The following is a 22,670-nucleotide window of genomic DNA, read 5'->3' on the forward strand; positions in this document are numbered from 1 at the left end:
GACAGCGCGGGGAGCATTCTCATCATCCACCAGCGAAGGCCAGCAGCACACTGCCCTTACCACACACACCAGATCTGCTTGACCCTGGACTTCCAGCCTCCTGAACCGTGAGAGGTGGGTTTCTTTTATAAATCACCAGTCTGAGCTGTTTAACTTAGAAGCCTAAATGGACTTACCCCGCTGAACACCAAAGGACACTGTCAACAGAAGGGCAAGTAGAAAACTAGGACAAATATTTGAAGCTACATGACAAAGGGCCAGATCCTTTGTAAAGGCTTCCTATAGCTCAAGAATGAAAAGTAGAAGAAAAATAAGCCCTTCACAGAAATAAATAAATAAGTGGATGACAAACACAGAAACTCTAAGCCTGGCTGGTGTTGGAAGAACTGCAATAAAAATAATAAGGAGACATTTAAATCTATCAAATTTCCTTCACCTTTTTTTTTTTTAATATTCAAAGGAAACTTATGAAAAATCCAGGGAACACTGACATGGAGGTGTGGCCCTTTGCCTCTGTTTCCTGCCCCGTAGGGTCTCCGTCCCTCTGCAGCCCTTCCTAACCAGTCCTGCACTTCTCTGACCTGCACTCTGGGGCCTGGAGTGGGGTGTGCAGGCCACAGCAAAGCGGAGGTCCTGAACAGAGCTGAAGGAGGAGCTGGACTCAGGGCCTGGGAGAGGGAGAGGAGCAGGGACGTCCCTGCAGAGACAGTTCACGGTGGCAGCCCTGGACTCTCCCATGGTCAGGCTGTGCCTCGTCCCCTGGGCCTGCAGCCCACCAAGCTTCATCCAAGCTGCTTGGAGCTGGGCTCTGTGTTTGGAAATTGGAAAAACAGGGCTGCTGCGTCACAGAAAGTGGGAGGACAAAGCGAATGGCAGACCCCTGTGAGCCCTTGGCAACTGTGAGCAACCTTTCAGATGAGAGAGCCTCTCAGCCCCCAGCTGCTGGGCAGGGACTGCATCACAGACCAGGTCCAAGGTTTATCAGTGGAAAACAGAGGCAGATGTTTACATCACAGGGGGGTCTACAGAGGTCATGGCCGTTCATTGGCAGTGGACTCACAGGGCAATGCCTGCTGCCCAGAAAGCAGAGGGAGGTGGACCCTAGGTCAGCAGAAAGTGGTGGTTTTATGCAAAGAGAGAAAACCCTGAAAAGATGTCACCAACATCTTGAATCTTTTCTTTTGCAATAATATCACATTTTGGGGTTAGTTTAAAAGACCAGCACAAAGAATCACCTGCTGGGCTGGGGGCAGTTATCACCTAGCTCAGCCACTGACATGCTGCTCCATGTGCTGCACGGTTCTCTCCACGCAGACATACAGAGACGCACACGTGACACATCTGATGGGACCATCTAGAGTAACACAATTCTACATAATGTGTGCACGCTAATATTGTATAGCATTAAATTTTATGTAACCTATATATATAACATGCCTACTTATATTTTATGACATTTGGTGTTGAGTATGTAACACTATATGTGTTATGTAAAATTATTCATGTCTTTTTTCTGAACCATTTGAAAATAATTTGCAGAAAACATGTCCTTTTACTCCTAATGTCCATCACATTATCTTCTTATTTCTTTGTAGTTTCCAAATTGTCATCAGACAAAAATAACCTCTTATGTTACCTTAGGAAGCAAGTCTTAACTGATCAATGCCTGTTTTTAAAGTAACTTGAAATTATAGGCTGGACAATGAGTCGGTGCAAATCTTTTAAAAGTCAACTTAGGAATATATATATATATATATATATATATATATATATATATATATATATATATATATATATATATGTAAGGTCTAAAATTTTACATTTCTTTTGAATTAACACACTATCTGGAAATCTATTCCATAATCCTAAAGGGGCATTATATGCAAAATGCATTAACTATCCTTTTTAAGAGAAAAACTGAATAAGGCAAAGGGCTTATGAAATGGTTTAACTGTTATGAAAACTAGTACATCCAGGGGAAGAACTAGTACACAGCCAAGAACACAGCACTTATGAGACACGCCTTGCTGCTGGAAATACACAGCAGAACTCTGGTCACAGGCGGCACGGGTGGAGGTTGGGCAGAGGGTGCATGTGCAGGGTGGTCCTGAAAAGTCCTGAAAAGAGCCCATGGGAAGGAAACCCCTACACGTGAGACTGTCTGCTCTTGGAACCAGGCTCACCTCCCCCATCAGGAAGCTGAGTCCACAGAGAGTCCTAGGTCCCGAGCATCCCCTGCCAGGGGCCCCTCTAGCAGGGACAGGGAACACAGGGGGCTCCTCGGGAGCTGAGCCGGGACCCAGCCTATGCCCACGGCAGAGCTCGTGGCCAGTGGCTGCCTTCTTCCCACCACGCCCAGAGGGAGCCTCAGAATGGTCTGGGCATGGCATTCCCAGAAGCCACCGCATGAATGAAGTGACTTTGTGACACAAACCCACTGGCCACCCAACTGAGCCTGAGGTAAGAGCACCAGGGGAGGCGCATGGGCCATGATACCTGCGGGGGGTCGGGGGACAGGGTGGAGGGCCGCCGAGGGCCAGCTGGCAGTGGCCATGAAGACCCACCTGCAGGAAGGCTGGGCTCAGGAATAAGGGTGCTGCCCTTGACAGAGCGTCTGGTTTGCAGTTGTAACGGCTGCTGGCCCCCATTGATGGCTCCCAAGCTGCTGCTTTAGGCTGAGTGAAGGACCCAAAGGTTTAGGACCTTTCCTGGGTGGGGGTGGTCACTGTCCCCTGAGTCCTGAGCAGAAGACCCGCGGTGGGTTCAGTGGAAGTCAGCCGTGATGGGGACACAGCCTGGCGCGGCAGTGGCCTTGAAAGGTAGGATGCCGTGTTTGCCAACCTTCTTGCCAGGGCCAGGGTGGTGCCAGGATTCAGGCCCTCACTCCTCTGCAGGCAGGAGACCAGCCCATGGCCCCCAGGGGGCAGAGTCGGAGTTGGTCACGTGGCTGTAGTGGAGGCCGGTCGTCTCTGATCATGTGTCAAGCATTGCACACACACAGAGAAATCCCTTCCAAGATGGACGCGGCCACAACTGCTGCTTGAAGAGAAAGACCAGGCCAAATGTGCAGCTGCGTCAGGAGGGAGTCCTGGGGGCCGCCTCGCTGTAAGTCAGCTAGGAAAGATTCGGAAACGGCCAGCCGCCAGGATCTGCAAAAGAGCCCTATGTGTCTGTGTCAGAGTGTCGGGTCCAAGAGGGGAGCCAGCAGAAGGCAGCAAGAGACACATGGACACCATCCCCAGGAATAAACGTCCAATGCAAGCTTCGACTTTAAAAATCTGTTTCACTTACACCAAATGAGATCCGCTAGGAAGTGACATTTTACAGGTTCCAGTCACGCGGGAATAACAAAGACAGCCATTATACTGGAGAGAGCAGCTGCGCTTTGATGTCTTAAAGGGCAGCAGACAGAGTGCCCAGGTGGAATTAGGTTGGATTAGGAGGCGTTCAGGCTAGAGGCTGGGAGAAAGGGCCCGGCCACATCAGGACTGCAGACAGCGTGGCCCCAGAGAACGCGGCCCGACCCCGCTAACTCCTCCCGGGTCTGGAGGCAAAGTGGGAGCTACTTAGTTATTCCAGGACGCACAGGCTTAGAATGGATGTAAGCGGAGACACCCAGCCGCGCATATCTCCTGCTCTGGAAAAAGCTTAAAATTTTTTTTAAAAAGGTGGCTTCCAGTGGCTGAAGGGGGACCTAGAGGAGAGCTCACATGGATGGCATCTGTCTTGTGTGTGTCCCAGGGGCTAAAGATGAACTCTCCCCTCCTCCTCCTCCTCCCCCGACTGTGCCCATTTAAGTAGCTGCTTGAAATTCAAGTTTCAAAGAAAACGCAGAGCAAGACCGGCCTCCAGCTCATAGCCCCAGAGTGTGTAAGGCTGGCGCGTCCCAACCGATGACGAGGACGTCTGCTGCCAAGCCTTTGCTTATAACTTGGCAGTAGTCAGATGTGTGTAAGTTGCGTCTGCCAATTCCTGCTCTGCCACAGGCTGTCGTCAGAAAGTTGGGGTGACCCCACTTCCTCAGAAGGCTCCCAGGTCCTGGCTGGACGGTGGTGTTGGGACGTGGTCTTCTGGCTTGTGCAGTCCTTCCTGGAGTGGAGACGGTGGCGCTTTAGAGGGAAGTGGTAAGTCATTTGTTAAGAAGGACTCTCCTAAAGGAAACGCCCAGCAGACCCAGGTAGAGGACCATCTTCCGGAAGTCACCTTCCAAATACCCTCCCCGCTCAGTCCTGGAGCAAGACCTGCACAGAAACCACGCTCCGGGGTGTCCTGGTGCTTTTGCCCACCCTCCTTGCTCTGCCAGGAGAGCCATGTGGCATCCGCACCTCCTGACACCCACTGTCTTCAAGCTCTCTTCTCTTCCAGGGCGCAGTCCTGGCCCCTGCCACCAAGTTCCCATGCCCCATGTGACCTCCACATGAACACTTGCACCATCTGATTAAAACCCTGTTTTCAGAAACAGGAAAGACAATTTATTGGCATGGGAAATGGTCCATATCTGTTCTGTAAAAACAAAAAATGTCCATTGTAAGAAATATGTCCAGAATGATCCCAATCCAGTTAGGGTGGTGAGGAGATAGGATGTATGTGAACTGAATCAGGCTACCGAGGCTAAGTGGCCTACGAGGGGACTTGCCTCCTTCCTTGTGCTTTTCTACAGTTTCTTATAGTATTTGTCATGAAGATCATACTTGTTTGTTGTAGTTGCTCTAACAAATGGGCACAACTTAGAACCACAGTGTTGGCAAGTTGTAGTTCTGCAGGCTCAAGGTCTGGTGGAGCCTCAGTGGGAAAAAGTTCAGATGTCCGCCGGGCGGGCTCCACTTCTGAGCTCATCCAGGTTGTCAGCAGAATCTGCTGAGTGGCAGGACCCCTGGATCCCTGCTCCCTGTTGAATGTGCCACAAGGCTACGCCCACCTCCCAGAGGCCACTCCCAGCCACCAGAGGTGGCTCCTGCTCTCTCCCTTCAAAGCCAGCAATGGCAGTGGAGTCCCTCTGAAATCTCCAAAGTCCCTGCTTTGGGGATATTGGCAACAGATATTGGCAACCTGAACTCTCTGCCCCCTGGGTTTTCTCTTGCCATGTGCATGACACATCTGCAGGCCTTAACACTGGGAGGAAGGTCATGGGGCCTGACCCCTGCCTACCCCAAGCGTTTCCTTAGAATCAATGAAAAAAAATGTCATTGAAAAAGGAGCTGACTTAAGTGAGGTCAAGGAGCATCCACCAACTCTTGACGTTTAAAAAAATAATTCAATAGTCAATTGGGGCTAAAAGTGTGGCTCGTCACTTCTGTGATTGTCTGATTTTCTTAGATACTCCGGCTCTGGTGACTCTCAACCAAAGTTCCAGATCTGTTGGCAGAAAGTTGCTTCTATTTTCATCTTTTAAAAATTAACTTTGTTTTTCTCTTTCCAAATGTCGTGTTTTCGCACATGGCCACAGCTTGCCCATCCCAGGATGCACCGTGCAGTGACGGCCTCTCCACCCCATCAGTCCAGTTTTGGCATGTGACTTGCTCTTACCAACATCGATGAACAAACAGCTACAGGCAGAGGCATGGAAACAGCAGCTGAGAGGTCGGCCTTTTCCCCACTCTTGAACCTCTGAGGCCACCACATGATGGGTCCTGGGCTGACCCATGGGAAAACAAGACACAACAGGGCGTAGGGACACCTGGCCGGCCTCACATCTCATACAGGAGTACCAGCCACGCTAGGGCATCCTGACCAGTCCTGCTCTCAGCTGACCACTAGACCCACCAAGCCAGCCTGGACCCCAAGAACAACTCCAGGAGCCTGCAGAATCATGAGAAATGCATCTTTCTTTTAAACCACTTAATTTTTAAAGTAGTCTGTGACACAGCAAAGGCTAACCAAAATATATTTTTTAAAAATTGTAATTGTAAAAAAATTTAATAAGAAACATAAGTCACTCATAATTCCATCAACCCAAAATAACCAGTGGAGATGTTTTGGTGTATATTTTTGTGCATTTTTATATTTAGTTAGTGACATAGCTGGAGATTGGAGAGAGAGGGAGAGAGAGAGAGAGAGAGAGAGAGAGAGAGAGAGAGAGAGAGAGAGAAAGAATGATAAATGGAATCAAAATGCAAACCCATCCAGAATTCATAAATTCTTTTCTTTAAAGCTTGTTTTCCCCTCATCTAACTAGCAATATTTCATGTCGTTTGCTATTTCTGGAAAATACAATTTTCCTTGACTTTGCAGTGTCTTTCAACATCATGATTTCCCTAATAGTCACTTTATTAAGTAATGTCACCTATATGAGGTCCTTTGTCAATTTCTAAGCCTATGAATCCAAGCACCAAAATTTTTATTCAGTCTAATTGATTTAAAATGAAAAAAAAAGCTCTTATTGACTATCTTATATTGTTCACATTTTTCTGAACAGTTGAAAGAGCTGGAGGGTGGGTTGGTCCTTCGCCTTGGGAGCAGGAAGCTGACCTGCGACTGGGGCTTCCTGTGAAGGCAGGTTTCTTTTGGTCCAGGACAGGAAGTGGCTGACGGGACAGGAAGAGCAGTGGATCATCACGGTGGCTGAACACAGCCCCTGCCCAGGCATTTATTCCTTTCCGGTATGCCCATACCAGCTGGACTCTGGCCTTGCTGGCTCTGGGAACATGGAGCTGGCTGGGCAGACCACAGGCCACTTCCTGCCTCACCCAAGGTTGCAGGTCTACTGGGAAGATGGGCCATCTGAGAACCCGTGTGCTGCAGGCTGCTGCCTGTACGGATTCATTCACATCCTGGGGAAGAGGGGTCAGTGAGTGAGGCCAACTCAGGTTATGGATGGTGGTACTTCAAGAAGCATGTCTTGAAAGTCGACAAAATCAATGCTCAGGAACTTACACGCCATTCTTTGAAGTCCTTCATTTTCAGTTCTCCCCACAACTTCTTCCACCCACTAAGCAGGCACCTGTACTCCACCCTCCCCCACCATGCCCCTCCCCATTCCAGCCTCTCTTACGGAGGCACTGCCTCATGGGGGTTTTCCCGGGCTTATAGTTGGAGTCTTCCGCCCCCTTGCTGGCCTTCCCCCTCTGGCCAACCCTCAACCTATAGCACAAAGCCCAGGAGCTAGCGTGACAGAAATCAGTTACCCCTGGAAAGATGAGGTCTGTCCACAGGCCTCCTTTCTCCTAGGGAGGAGGGAAGTGGGCGCGGGAACACCGAGAAGGCTCCCCTGGGAATCACCGTCTTCAGCCCAAACAGACGGGTGCTGTTCTCACTAAGACTCCAAGGAATCCTCTGGAAAGAAGGCAGTCCCACTAGGGTTGTGTGTCCCAGCTCGCTGTCAGAGCCCAGCACTGACCATCGGGCTCTTGCAAGGTTTCCAGATGCATCTCCTCCAGGACATGGAGCTGAGGGCCATGCAGGTGGGGGTAGGGGCTGGGAGGCCAAGGGCACCTGCTCAGAAGCACAAGTGACAGTCCTGGGAACAGCTTGGAAGTAAAGCGCTGAGCCATACAGAAAAGGCGGTGGAGAGCCAGCAGGATGCAGGGAGAACACAGCTCTTTCACCCCAGGCCGAGGTGACCTGCAGAGGCCCCACAGCACTGCAGTGCGTTCTCCCAGCCCGCAGCCCCGTCCTCAGGGCTTCCTCTTTCACACTCAGGTCTTTGCTGCTGTTTTCCTTCTGCAGCAGCCTCTGCCTCTAGAAATGACCAGGAACTGCTCATAGCCCAAGCAGCAGGTGTCAGTCCACTGGTGTGATCATTTGCAGAAGTTCAACGAAAGCCAAATATTTGCTTGAAAGAAGGGCTTTTTGGTTCAACTGCTGGTTACAGTGATGGACGCAGGCACCAGGTTATCTTAACCCAGCAGTGAATTCTCAATCCCCCATAAAACAAATGTCAGTCTTTCCGTGGACGTGTCTATTAGAGCAATCCAGGAGTGTCTCGGGATCCTTCTTTTGGCGTGTGCACTTGGACTTGGAGTCGATGCTGGGGATTGGAGAGGCAGAGGCAGAGCTGGGCAAGCACAGCATTTGCATCCCATCAAGGTACTGCACAGAGAATAAGGCTGGTCTCGGTGAGTACTGCAAACACAGAGTGTATCCATGCTGTTTTCTGTGATCATGGCAATTTGGTGGCCCCAAGAGAAGAGGTCACTTTTCAGACCAGATCCGCATTGTCTGCCAGGGGCCAACCAGCTCGGCTTCCCCCGGCAGCCCATCCTGCTCCTATAGGCCTTCAGGCCTGCTGCAAATGAGGCCGTGGAGCCAGAAACCTGGTCCCAGTGCCAGGGCTCTCAGAATCTCCATCCAAAGTCTCCCTCTTCATTACAGCTAGGAAAGCATGGTCCAAAGAATTTAGTTGTTTATACAATGTTTTTCAAGTCCTATGGGGTAAGTAGGCTTTAGCTCTTCGGAAGGTTGATTATTCGTTCACTCATTCACTCAAACATTGCTTGAGTCAGGCCCTGCAACAAAAACCCCAAGAAGAGCAAGATACTGCCCCTGTCCAGCAGGGACTTAGATTCTCATGAGTAAAAACAAACAGGAAGCACATTCTTCTGCTAGAAGTGATAAGAATTTAGCCATGATACGGAGGAAGTGCTGTGGGAGCCAAGAGGGTCGACAAATTCAGCAGAACTCAGGCTTTCTTAGAGGTTTCCAAGAGAGGCTGATCCTGGAATGGCTAAAACACTGGCCACCCCAAGTGTCCCTGTGAAAGTGAAGCAACTGACTCTTCTGTTGTTCTGGCAGGAGTGACAGTTGACACAACCCCATTGGAGACTCTTCGGCAGTCATCTATTAAGGTGAGAACAGACTGCTCCTGGGAGCCACTCCTATCAGGCTCATCCAAGAAAAGTGTGTAGGTGCCCTGAAATGTGTTGATAGGAGTATTAATCACAGGTATATGAATAATAGTTTAAAAAGGGAAGCAACCCCAAATCCCATCAAATAGGAGGATGGGATAAATAAATTGAGGCCTATTCACACAATGGAATACTATGTAACAACAAAGAATAAGCTACTGCCCCACGTAGTACTATGCATGAACTTCACATACTTAAACATGAGTGAAAGAAGCAGACACAAGAGACCCCCACTGTGGTGCCATTTGGATCTGTGTGGGGAGAAGTCAGCCTAGTTGTTACCTGTGGGGGAAGGTGGGATGAGGAAGGGCCCAAGGGCGGAGGTGCTGCATGTGTTCACCTTCGTGATCTGCTGGCGTGGAAGGTTTACAGAGGTAAGACTCCTGAAGCTGTAAACTTCATATTCATGCCCCCTCCTGTACGTACACTGTAGCTCAATGAAATTTTTAAAATTCAAAAACCAACTAAGAAATAACAAGCAGAATGCTATCACTTAATGCTCTGGAGCACTTGAAGGATCCCTAAGTTTGTGGGAAACATGAACAATATGCCAGATAAAAAGGTCTTATTTTTAAGTGTCCCTGCAGAAAGAGGGCTAGGAAGAGCAGGGAGATGGACAGAGACCAACCTGGCACTGGCCCCACTCCCAGCACTGTGGACCCGGGAGGTGCCTCCACAGACTCACCTCCTGCAACTTTAAATTGGTGTTGATGGCCTGTGACCTAATAGCATCCAAAATTGTTTAGTATAGTCTCTGCACATAAAAAGTTCATCAATAATTGCCCAAGTGAATATGTCAGTGTTTTCTACAGTGATACCATGTTTCAAAGCATGAGAGCCTATTTCTATTTTTTATGAAGTTTTAAAAATTTTAATTATGAACATAATTTTCAAGCACATAAAAATACAGAGAATTCTAATATCCACCCTAATCAATCTAATTTAACAGTTGTTAACATTTTATTATATTTGCTGTATTAATTTCCTGAATTTTTTTCAAATGTCTAATAAGAAAAGTTGAAAAAAAAATTGAAAAGAAAGAGTACAGAATTATATTGAACCCCCATGTACCCACCACCCAGCCTCAATATGGTGATGTCAGGGCTAACCTTGTTTTAGTTGTCCCCCACCCCTCCTTCACCTTCTGCCAATAATTACTTAGAAACAAATTTCAATTCTGACATCATTTCATCACAAATACTTCAGTGCATATCACTAGTAGTAGGTCTTAAAACATAACCATGAGTGTGCACACAGCCTGGGTTCAATCCCCTGCACCACACAAAAAAAAAAAAAAAAACAACAACAAAACATCACCATGAGACCAGTATCAGACCTTTAAAAATTGACAACTTAACATCTGATACCAAGATCATGTTCAGATTTCCTTCATAAAAGATTTTACAGAATGTTCAAACCCAGGACTCCAACAAATTTTGCATAAATTCTTTTTTAAGTCATGGATTCCCCTTCTTGCACTCTTGCAATTCATTTATTAAAGATGCCGGCTTGCTTGTCCTACACATCAGTGGTGCTCATGCTTTTGCATGCAAAAGAATCATCAAGAGAGCTTGTCAAAATACGGAGCTCTGGGCCCCAGCCCCAGCCCCAGAGGGTCTGAGACAGTAGGTACACAGTGGGTTGGAGAGTTTGCATTTCCAACCTGCTCCAGAGGGGCGCTGATGACAGTTTGGAACCCACGTGGAAGAGCACCACGCAGCATCCCACAGCCTTCCCAGGGCCAATTGCATCCCAGGGCCCTTTGGACATGCTTCTCTGCTTCCTCCTGTTGCTTTTTTTAATTTGAGTATTTTTTAAATGTATATATGACAGCGGAATACATTACAATTCTTAGTATACATATAGAGCACAATTTTTCATATCTCCAGTTGTGTACAAAGTATATTCACACCATTCGTGTCTTCCTACATGTATGAAGATATTGGATAATAATGTCCATCATATTCCACCATCATTTCTAACCCAATGTCCCCTCCCTTCCCCTCCCACCTCTCTGCCTTATCCAGAGTTCGTCTATTCCTCCCATGCTCCCTCTGCCTTCCCCACTATGAATCAGCCTCCTTATATCAAAGAAAACATTTGTCATTTGTTTTTTTTTTGGGGGTGTGGGGGGGATTGTCTAATTTCACTTAGCATTGCCATTCTGACTGGAGTGAGGTGAAATCTCTGTGTAGTTTTAATTTGCGTTTCTCTAATTACTAGAGATGTTGAGCAGTTTTTTATATACTTGTTGACCATTTGTATTTCTTCTTTTGAGAAGTATCTGTTCAGTTCCTTTCCCCATTTATTGATTTGGTTGTTTGTTTTTAGATGTTCAGTATTTTTTTTAGTTCTTTGTACATTTATGAAATTCCTAGAGACATATAATCTACCCAGATTGAACCAGGGGGATGCAGAAAACTTAAACAGATCCATTTCAAGTAACAAAGCTAGCATCACCCTGACATCAAAACCAAAGACATATCGAGGAAAGAAAACTTCAGGGGCTGGGGTTGTGGCTCAGTGGTAGAGCTTTTGCCTCACGTGCATGAGGCCCGGGGTTCAATCCTCAGCACCACATAAAAATAAATAAATAAAAATAAAGACATTTTAAAGAACAGAAAACTTCAGACCAATACCCCTGATGGATATACATGCAAAAATTCTTAATAAAATGTTGGCAAAGTGCATACAAAACACATTAAAATGTTAGAGCACCATGATCAAGTGGGTTTCATCCCAGAGATGCAAGGTTGGTTCAACATATGGAAATCAATAAATGTAAGTTACCACATCAACAGACTTAAAAGACAAGGATCACATGATTGTTTCAATAGATGCAGAAAAAGCACTTGACAGACTACAGCACTCATTGAAATTAAAACACTAGAAAAACTAGGGATAGAAGGAACATACCTCAACATTGTAAAGGCTACACATGATAAATCCAAGGCCAACATTATTCTGAATGGAAAAAAAAAAAACTGACAGCATTCACTCTAAAAATAGGAACAAGACAAGGATGCCCACTTTTACCACTCCTATTCAACATAGTCCTTGAAACTCTAGCCAGAGCAATTAGGCAAGAGAAGGAAATTAAAGGGGTACCAATAGGAAAAGAAAAGCTCAAATTATCTCTATTTGCTGATGACAAAATCATATATTTAGTCGACCCCTCCCCCCCAAAAAAAAACACCTTCACCAGAAGACTTCTGGAATTCACAAATGAATTCAAGAAAGTAGCAGGATACAAAATTAACACCTGTAAGTACCATTCTTTTACCCACATAATGAACTTACTGAAAAAGCAATTTGGAAAACTATCAAATTCACAATAGCCACCCACACAATACTTGGGAATTAATCTAACAAGAAGGTAAAAATTGAAGACCTTAGAACATGAAACCACCTTCCATGTTTTTTGGATAGGCAGAACAAATATTGTCAAAATGGCCATACAACCAAAAGCGCTACTCAAATTCAATGTAATTCCCATCAAAATTCCATTGACATTCTCCCCAGAAGTAGAAAAAGCAGTCATGAAATTCATTTGGAAAAGTAAGAGACCCAGAAAAGCCAAAGCAATCCTTAGTGAGAAAAGTGACCTCAAATTATACTATAGAGCTATAGTAAAAAAAACAGCATGACACTAGCACCCAAATAGGAATAAAGACCAGTGGAATAGAATAGAAGATAAAGAGACAAACCCACATAAAAACAGCTATTTGATATTAGATAAAAGTTCCCAAAACATATGTTGGAGATAAAATAGACTTTTTAACAAATGGTCCTAGAAAAACTGGAAATCTATGTGTAGTAGAATGGAATTTAACCCATATCGCTATTCCTGTACAAAACTCAAAGTGGATCAAAGACCTAGGAATTAGACTAGAACTCCTGCACCTGCTAGAAGAAAATATAGGCCCAACCCGCCAATATGTCAGCTCACCAACTGACTTCCTTAATAAGAATCCTAAAGCACAAAAAGCAAAATCAATAATGAATAAATGAGATGGCATCAAACTAAAAAGCTTCTTCACAGCAAAGGAAACAATCTCTCTTAGAACCTACAGAAGTGGAGAAAATCCTTTTTAAAAAAAATCTTTGTAAGGAATTCATGAACACAAATTTATTTGGTGTGTTTCAATGCACTAAATTATCTTTACTCAAATGTTCCCACCTTTGAATAACGGAAGCCTAGGTTAGCTCCGGGGTTCTTTTGACTGTGGTGACCTTTGATAGCCTCTTTCTTCTGCTATGACAAGACATTAAAGGGTCACCTTATATGTTGCTTACCCTAGATCTGGAAGCCTTGCTTGAGTTTAAGGGGCAATGGTACTTGGAAGTTGCCATGTTGGCTTTAGAAGCACTCATTACTGGTGGGTCGGTCAATGTTTTGAACTATGTTTTGAACTTTTCAGGGCATAAAATTGGGAAAAGTTTTTTTTTTCTGAAAATTAAAAAACATCATGAGTTTACACAAATACTTTCAGTTGGAATTTAGGTTTTAAATTTGGATTTAATTAATCTTATATCTCAGAATAACCACCCTAACCCTATAGCCAATATCATGATTGTTAAAAACTAGTTACATAGTTTCTTTTCTTATGTTCTTTTTATATTTTAAAGTTTCAGGGAATAGTTTCTTTATTTGTGGTCATGTAGTTAATCAAAATATAGCCAGGTTAATTTATTTCATTTTATTTTTGACTTCTAGGGTCTAATTTTTTATTATGTCAGTTTCTTTTACAATAACGTAAAAATATTTTCACAGTTTTAAAACCAAATCTATGTACCAAAGTATACTCAGAGAAGTCTAATCTCTTTCTTTCCTGACTTGATTCCTTTATCCACTTATATGGAATAACTTTTAAAATTATTTGTGATTTCTTCTTTTTTCTTTTTAAAGCAATACAATAATTGTATAATGGTACAGATACATGTTCATATCACAACTTCTTGAACAAATAATAGCATAGCCCCACATGCTCTATCTAGCTTTGGAAAATATCAATGATTTTTAAAGCATATCATAGTTTCATTTTTAGCATTCATTGATTAAGGAAATATATAAAGATAAAAATCAATAATTCATTCAGTAGCACTTTTAAATAGATTTATTAATCCCAGTGCATTGATATGTAATTGTAAAATGTTATTCCACATGTCGGCTTGGCCTTGATAAATATTACTTGGTGTTGATTTGAGTGTTGATTTGAGTTGCCCAGTCAGGAACCACAGAGATCTGCTGTTTTTCCTATTTTTATTTTCCCTTTTAAATTCCGGAATGGTTTCATATTTAACAGAAGTTACAAAACAGCACAGGAAGTTCTCCCATGTCCCTCACCCATTGTCCCCTATTGTCCACATCTGAAACAACATGAAAATATTTGCAAAAACTAAGATACCAATGTCAGTCTGCTGTGTTAACTAAATTCCAGGTCTTGTTCCCTCTCACTAGCTTTTCCACTAATGTCCTTTTCCTGTTCCAGGATTCAATCTAGGACACAATGTTGTATTCAGTATCTTTTGATTTTTAATTTACCTAAAAATCTATATAGGGGACGGAAACCAAGCAGTTTACTGGTAGCAGGATGATCCCAGGGTTGAAGTACAAACCTGGGTAAAATCTATTTTATTAGAGGTGATCTGGTTTAGGAGAAGAAAATGCAGATTCTGCCATTAGGCACACTCAGGTTTGAGTCCTGGCATGGGCATCTGTTACTAGTTGTGAGATCTTGAATACTTTATTTAATATCACTGAGCCTTAGTGTTTCATGTGTAACACAGGAAAAGAAAATGTGCCTGACAGGGCAATAGGGAAGTTTATACATAACAAATGAAGTTTGGGACCCCCGTAAGTGCTCATTGAAGAGTGATTGCCATGATCATAGCAGTATTGTCAGGAGGCCTGTGAGGAGCATTTGGGACCTGGATGCCTGATATCTGGTCCAAAACATAAACCTCTCGTATAAAACAGGATTTTATTCCACCAGCTGAATGTGGGGTAGCAACTCAGATGTTCAGCCTCTGACTCAAGTGACCCTGAGCAGAGGGGGAGTTTCAGGGGGCATCTGTGTCTGATTCTGACTTGACTCACCAACGAGTCGCCTGGCCCTGTCTGTAAGAGGGGGCTTTCCACCAACACACACTGACATTGTCCTGCGGGAATCTTCCCAGAAAACAAGCATCTGATAAATTAACACATATATGTTTCTAGTTTTGAAAGGACTGTTAACAGTTTTTAAAGTATTCTCCGACAAGTTTTTTTGTTTTGTGTTTTTGTGACACACACACAAAAATGCTCCTTTGTGGAGAGTTACTGCAGCCCTGATTTCGGGTGTGTGTATGTCCTTGGATGCTGAGCGTAAGTTAATTCCTCTTCTTCTTTTGCAGGAGTATAAGAGACTTTTGTGTCACTTTCCAAAATAGAACTTAAAAGTAGGTCAGCAAAAGAACCACGAAGTAGGCCAATTGCAATAAATCCAACCACAGGAAGTAGGTCCGGCTCCAGGCCTAGCTCCCTGGGCCTTCATGCTTAGACCCTAATGCCTGTTCTGCAAAGGCCTAAAGGGACATGTCAGGGCCAGGTGACACCAGGACCGGTCATATGCATTCTCTTTCCCCATGCAGAGATTGCTGGTGCTGGTCTTCATGACCACGCCAGCAGATTTAAGCCTGACGATCCCGCGGAAGCCCGGCCTGGGCTGGGGCCGCACTCTGCTTGGGGGTGAATGAGAAGCACGCTTTCTTCTCTCTGTGGACAGGTGAGTAAATGGCTGGTTCTGAAGTGCAAAACCACATGATGAGATCATGCTTCTGGTATTTCCGTGCAAATGAGCTGGATGTGGAACCCAGTTCCACAACACCCCCACCCAGGGTGGTGCCGTGGTGCTGTGGGATGTGCCCGGAAGGGTCAGTTCTCGGAACTGGCTCCTACCCGACTTCCTGGCCTCCTTTCTCATGGTGCCACTGCTTTCTCACAACCATGGGGCATCTTCCCCGTGGCACACACGACATCTACATCTCACCCCAGGAGAGAAAGCACTTTCTTGATGGTGCAGGATTTTGATTTCCCAAGATTTTGTAAGGTTTCTTGGCACTCCCCCAGAGCGGGGGGCTGTCCAATATTATGAGATTGTGATTTTAAAAAAAGAAGGGAAAAAACCACCATATTTGATTTTATATCCAGGGCTCTTCACCATAAATTTCTGAGTTATTACCCACACACATTTCTGGTTTCAAATTATTCTGACTCAGGCTCTTCTTTGTTTTTTCCATTGTTGGCAATATTCTCAAGTAACCACACTCCGTATCCATTGTCTGATTACCAGAACAAAACATAGTTTGAGGTTGTTTGGAACCTTAAGTAAGTTTCATTTTATTTCTATTAAATTTTAAAATAGTACCAGAAGTAATAGACTTAGTAAAAAGTCGAGGATTTTAGACAATAAAACGTATCCCAATACAGATTGCTGCTCTGTAAAAATCAGTTCTAACTTGATTTACAATGGTCAGGGGCCTTAACTGGAATAAGGAGAGAGGTTACTGGAGGATTGGTTTCGAAGAGAAATAAAATATTGTCCACTTATCTTCTTGGACCTCAGCAATAAATATACATAGTTGGAATCACCGATCTTGAGCCTGGATGGAAGAACCATAAAAGAGGAAAATTTGTCAAGGCCCTAGTGGGAACTTGCTGGCACAGTGGCTCTTTCTCACATTAATTACTGTCCCTTCTCTTTGCCTGGCTCTGGGCTAGGCACAGGCATTTCAGATACAATAGTGAGCAAGACAGGAGCCTCCTCCAGGGATCCCCGTCTTGTCCTGCTGACAGCAGCGGTTACAGGGGTGCACAGCAGTGGTCACGGCACCCAGCAGCTTGGCTACCCAGAACCTGGAAGCAAAATGGAAGTCTTCATTCAGCAGAAAAGACATAACAGAGGAAGTGGCCGCTTGTGGGCCTTGAAGGATGCTCGTTCTGACTTTGGGAGGAGCATATGGAAAAACCACCAAGTGTTAAGCATTTTGTAGACATCGGAGGGCCCGCTGGGCTGCAGGAGGGGCTGTGCTGGGGGTGGGAGAGAGGTAAGCCTGGGAGCCCTGGCCGTGCTCTCCCCAGTGAGCCTTGCACGTCCCAGGAAGCAGATTTCATCTATTTCTGAAGGCAATGGGGACCACTAAACTTCTGAGGGTGTTCGTTTTGGGAGGGCCTCTGCATGGCAGTGGCTGGGATAGCACAGGGAGCCCCGGGGGCCAGGGACTGACTTCTAGAGGAGTCACCGTGATTGTCTAGCCCTGGGGCTGGGGGACAGAGGCAGGGGGACCTGATGAAGGGTGCAGTTAAGGGAAAAGATAGGGAAGGAGCCAAATAGGACCGTGAAGTTCTGAGCCAGGATCAGCAGGGAGGAAATGAAACAGAAGGTCCTCGGAGCCGGACAGACTCAGCCTCCGGTCCCAGGTGTTCTGCTTGTGCGCATGACTCCGAGGCTCATTTGGTTCCATAAGGGCGATGAGCTCTTGGGGCCTGGGGCAGAGCAGCTGCAGGGCAGATGTCATCCTCGGGTGATTTTCTGTGGGCTCAAGCCATTCTCTATATCATAAGACTAAGAGGTGTTTTAGGACAGGAACTGCCCTGCCCTTAGTGTTTGGGCATGTTTGCTCAACTTTTGGTTCTTGGTTTTTCAATTTGGCCTGGGATAAAGCATGCTGAAAAATCACTTGTGAGAATGGCTTGGGAACACTATGGGAAAGGAACACTGGCAAATTTACATCAAGGGAGGCAGCTCTGTACTTACCCTATTGATGGGTGTCTGTAGGCTCGAGGCAACGGGCAGGGTCCCGCTGTGCCAGGAGCTGGTGGAGATGAGCATTTCAATGTTTGGTAACTGCTAAAAATGAAAGCTGCATTAGGTGCCAAACCAGAGCTTACTGGAGGAGAAAGGACAATCGGTCCTAGCCCTAGAACTTGTACGTTTTTTCTGAATTCATTCAGGGGTTAATGGGAGAAAGGAGTCCAGATAAAAGTGCCCACCAGGATGCAGAATTGAGAGAATCAGAATCACAGAAGACTGAAATCTAGGGAGTGGCTGAAATAACTATGGCAGAGAAGGAGCCCTGTGGACCACAGCGAGGCTGTGCAGCAGAGGGGATGGAGGGCCAGCCACACTTGCGTCTAGTAGCCAGAGTCCCCAGAACTGCCCAGGACTGCTCCTTCATGGTGAAGCAGAAGCACTCCAGGACTCCTGATGACAAAGACCCCACCACCTGCTGTCAACCAGCTCTCGGGCTCCCTTGGCCTCCCTTGGCCTCACACAGAGCCTTCTTGGAGCTCTGAGTCCTCCCTTAGCTGCCTCCATTTAAGAGAAATCAAAAAGTTGGAGTGGATCCAAAGGAGAGCAGCAAACGTGAGTGATGGGACCTGAGAGGCACGTTAAAGAAATTGGGGTTGATTTGTCTAAAACAGTAAAGATGAAGCAGGAACTGGATTCAAGTACATGAAGAGAGACCCGTGTCCAGTTATTTTCTGATTTCAATAGCCCCGAATAATAGGCAGGTGGCCAACGTGCCACCCGAGATGAGGTAAAGGAGTGGCCTCACGTGAGCATTTCTGAATGGGCTTCCCTGCAGCTATTGTAAAGGAGGCCCTGCCCCTTTCCCAGAGGAAACCAGCTGGAGACCAGATATGGAAACTGGCTTGTCCCCAGAGAGCCTTCAGGTCCTCCCCTGCCCAGTTCCCCCAGTCCATGCAGTCTCTCTGAACAAGGGAACCCCAGTGGAGGTTGCCCTGGCCTCCTCCGGAGGGTCTCCCTACTGGAGAGCAAGTGGAACTTTCCATCACCGTTTCTCATTGCTGCATTCAAGACACGGCCCTCAGCGAAGCCTGCAGCTTCTTCAGCAGCTGGTAAGAAGATGGCTTGCAGCTTCCAGAACTGGCGGTTTAGAAGAGATCACTGCGTGACTGGCTGAGCATGCAGTGAAGATGCTCAGAGAATCTGTGCCACTTCCTGCCTGATGTGGTTTTGCTTTGGGGCCGGAGGCTCCTGCCACGCCTGGGTTTACGGTCATTCTGCCATCACTGAGAGTCCACCCCCACTCACCCATCCATCCTCACAGAAGGAGCAGAGAGCCAAGATGGCACCCAGCACGTGTCTGCCCCCTCCTGCCCCCACACATCCCCTGTAAGGACTGCGCCACTGCTTGTAGATTAAGGTACCGTGTTATGGTTTGGATGTGAGGTGTCCCCCAAAAGCTCACGTGGGAGACAGTGTGAGAAAGTTCAGAGGAGAAATGATGGGGTTTGTGAATCCCTGATGGGATTAACTGGGTGGTAACTGAAGTGGCGGGGTGTGGCGGCAGGAGGTGGCCTTTGGGGAATTGGTTTTGGGGTATATATTTTGTCTCTGGTGAGTGGAGATCTCTCTCTCTGCTTCTTGACATCATGTGAGCTTCCTCCCTCTTCCACACTCTTCTGCCATGATGTTCTGCCTCACTTGGAGCCCTGAGGAATGGAGCTGGCCTTCTATGGATTTACACCTCTGAAACCGGGAGCCCTCCAATAAACTTTTCATCCTCTACAGTTGTTCTGGTTGGGCCTTTAAGTCACAGTGGTGAAAAAGCGGACTAAAACAGCTCGTGAGAGGGGACGCAGCGCTGCTGATAATTACAGCAGGACACAATTGGAACCCACCGCCTCCTTATTTAAAACCCAAGCTCAAAACTGAAACACAGGAAGGGAGGTGCCCTTGGTATGGAGGTGATCAGGATCCGGGAAGCTGGAGGGATACAGCGTGGAGAGCGTTTGCTTTATTGAAATGTGCATTAGTGTTGCTGTGCCACGACCCCCGCCACACACACAGTATCGCCTCAAAACAACATTTGTGATCTCATGATGTTGCTGGGGGTGGGCAGCTGGAAGCAGCTTAGCCGGAGAGCTCTACTCAGGGGCCCTCAGGAGTTGCCGTGGGGTACCCAGAGCTGCCTGTCTGAAATGTGACCTCCCCGATGACTTGCTGCCATGGCACCTGCAGGAGAAGGGTCTCTCAGTCTCTCATGGGCTGCTGGAGCATGGGGTGGTGGCTGGCTTCCCCCAGAGTGAGGGACCTGAGTAAAGGGGGAAGCCCTTCATGGGTCAGACTGAGAACTCACAGTGTCACATGGGGGCTGTGTCACCAGGCTCAGCCCTCACTAAACTTGTGTTGGTTTTTGACATTCCATTGGCCTTTCTTTGAGTACTGACTTTGCACTCCTTTCTCCCAAGCAAGAGCAGGAGAGACCACCGTGTGCAGCCAGGAGGGACATGTCAGTCACTGGGGTTCCTCCCAGGTGCTCAGTCGCTGCAGATGGGGGGCAAGTAATGAGTTCCCATCACAGTGTATGGAGGTGGGGAAGCTGAGGGTCGACTGGCAGGTGACACATTGCATAGAGAGGGGCTCATCTTCCCCACCCCACCCCTTCTGACCCAGAGCATCCACGATCGTGTTCCCTGCCCCAGCTGGCTTGCTTCAGCATATAGACTGGCTGCTACTTACTTAAGTACTGACTTGGTGCGATAATGAACCTGGTGGGTGGGTTCTGCCCAGGAGGCTGATAGGGGGACAGATTTCCAGGAGGTGAAAGTTCGAGTTCTTGAAGTGAGATCCATGGAAAGAAAAGCAGACTCTGTGTTCTTATGGGCCGATGGGAGCAGGACTTTCAATCTCCTCAAGAGATGGAAATAAAAGGATTTCCAAGAATCTTAATCACGGGGCCACTGTGTTTGTTTACTTTTGCAACAAGCCTTGGGAACTGTGCTTGGAGAGATAAAAGCTGTTCTGGAAGCTTGTGTCTGGAGTTCCATCATGAGGTTGAGCTGTGAGGAAGCTGACCATCACTCACTCACTGCCCCATCATGAGTGGCTGCCCGTCAAATCCTGGGGTAGGAAATTTTGCCTCCATTTTTCATCTGCTTGTACTCAAAGAGGATGAAGCTAAATGTAAGCCTGAGTAAGAAATAAGTGCCCTGTTCATTGTGAGTGCCCAGGCTATTAGACAAAAATAGCACACAGGAAACAGTATTGCAAAGGTCAATTCTTCTAGAAAGGAAGGGACAACAAGCCATCTATCTGAAATTTTAATGAGCAGATCCTGGCCTCTGACCCTACACCATTACCTAACAATCCGGTATTGAATGTAATGTCGGCTTCCATTTCCTATGAATGAGGAGGCAGAATTCCCTTCCAAAGGCAGACCATCTGCCGGATGGACACAAGCTTTGCTCTTTGCCTTAGCTGGCTGCTGTTGACATGCGTGAAGTCTTTATGGATAGGGTGTCAGCCCAGGCTCCTGGCTTCACAGAGAGGGCAGATTAGAGGGGTGACCAGCCGGGGCTTGCAGCTAGGATTTTCTTTTTCTACAATGGCTATTTTGTTTCAGTGGAAAAGTAAGGACAGTCTTAGGGCACATTTAACCTTTTAGAGAAAGCTTTGCAACTTCTGGATTAAAACACACACACACACACACACACACAATAACTTTTACTGTGAAGAGCAACAGCTGAATATTTAAGAGAAAAAACAAATGGATCATTAGGAGAGAGAATAAGGCCCAAGGCACAGCACACATCAGGGCCATTGTGAAAGGGCACTTCCGTAGTCACAGTGAGTCAACAGGCCAACAGCTGTGCTCCTCCTAAAGCAGGTCTGCCATGAACCACAAAGGAAACAATTTTCAATTTTCTTACTCATTGATTCTGAAGTTCTATGAAGTCAGTAGTAACAGAATCACCTAAACATATCCTTCAAAATCAGAACCAACGCCCCCCCCATCGCCCCCCAAAGGCTGAGGATTGGAAACCTTAGCAAACAGCCCAGGACCAGGTAGTTGAGAAACCTGTGCATTAGCTCCTTCTGTGCTCACCACCCCAGGAGGTTTGCATGTTAATGTCACTTACCAGATGCCAAAACTAAAGGGTGGAACTCAGGGTTACAGACACAGGCTGTACCTCCAACGGAACTGAGGCTGGGCTCTGACCTACTTCTTCCCTATGTGGTGGAAAAGCTTCTTGACTCTGTATGCTACACTCTCTCATCTGGATATTTGGACATGGGATTGAAATAATGCAATGAAGCACCTTAGCACAGTACTCAGGTCATACAAAGCATATAATAAATACCATAGTAGTTAAGGAACAGCCTTATTATTATTAAGCAACCAGCTCACACTGTCTGATAATGCTGATTCATTGTCTTATTATGAGACAGAAAAATTTGAAGGCAAGAGGCCTTTCTTTTTAGCTTGGCTTCCTAGGTCCCTACATGGCACTGCTTGTTCTGATTGAATGAATGAGTGAAACAAAGAAGGACATGCAAAACTGGTTAATAGCAGGGCTAGATTTCAGCTGGGGCCTTACTCCAGGCCTGAAACTGAGTTCTGGGAAGGGGCCGATGAGCTAGTACTTCTGACTTTTTCCCCCACACCTTTAAAAAGCTCTACATCTGATGAGGGGGTTGATTTGCTGTTTGGGAACACTGCAAACACCTGGAGGTGTGGCGGTTAGGGGGAGATAGTGAGAAAGGACCATGCACAGTAGAGGGTGGCAGGAGCCTTTGGGAGGTTTCAGGACCAGGGTGGATTCCCTGGGTGGATCTGGCCCTGGCAGCAGTAGAATCACCTGTGGTTTTGAAAACTGTCTGGCATTTGCCCATCTTCAGAGATTTTAAGTTCATTGGTCTGGACTAGGGTGGCAGAAGTCCCCAGGGTTGGGACCACAGTAGCACCATAAGGTGGGTGCCCACCATTCTTAATATACCCAGCCAATTTCGTCCTTGTGGCTTTTCTGCTGGTCAC

The 22,670-nt window shown here is 46.4% G+C and overlaps 1 long non-coding RNA gene across 1 annotated transcript; it reads left to right on the top strand.

Moving 5' to 3' along the window:
- The first annotated feature begins 2,971 nt into the window (after positions 1 to 2,971).
- On the top strand, positions 2,972 to 6,228 carry LOC120885604 (uncharacterized). The gene is made up of 2 exons (XR_005728317.2): positions 2,972 to 4,124; positions 5,447 to 6,228. It is a non-coding gene; the product is annotated as an uncharacterized LOC120885604 (long non-coding RNA).
- Positions 6,229 to 22,670: the final 16,442 nt, after the last annotated feature.

The sequence above is a fragment of the Ictidomys tridecemlineatus genome, chromosome 1, assembly GCF_052094955.1.
Source record: "Ictidomys tridecemlineatus isolate mIctTri1 chromosome 1, mIctTri1.hap1, whole genome shotgun sequence".
NCBI lineage: Eukaryota > Metazoa > Chordata > Mammalia > Rodentia > Sciuridae > Ictidomys > Ictidomys tridecemlineatus.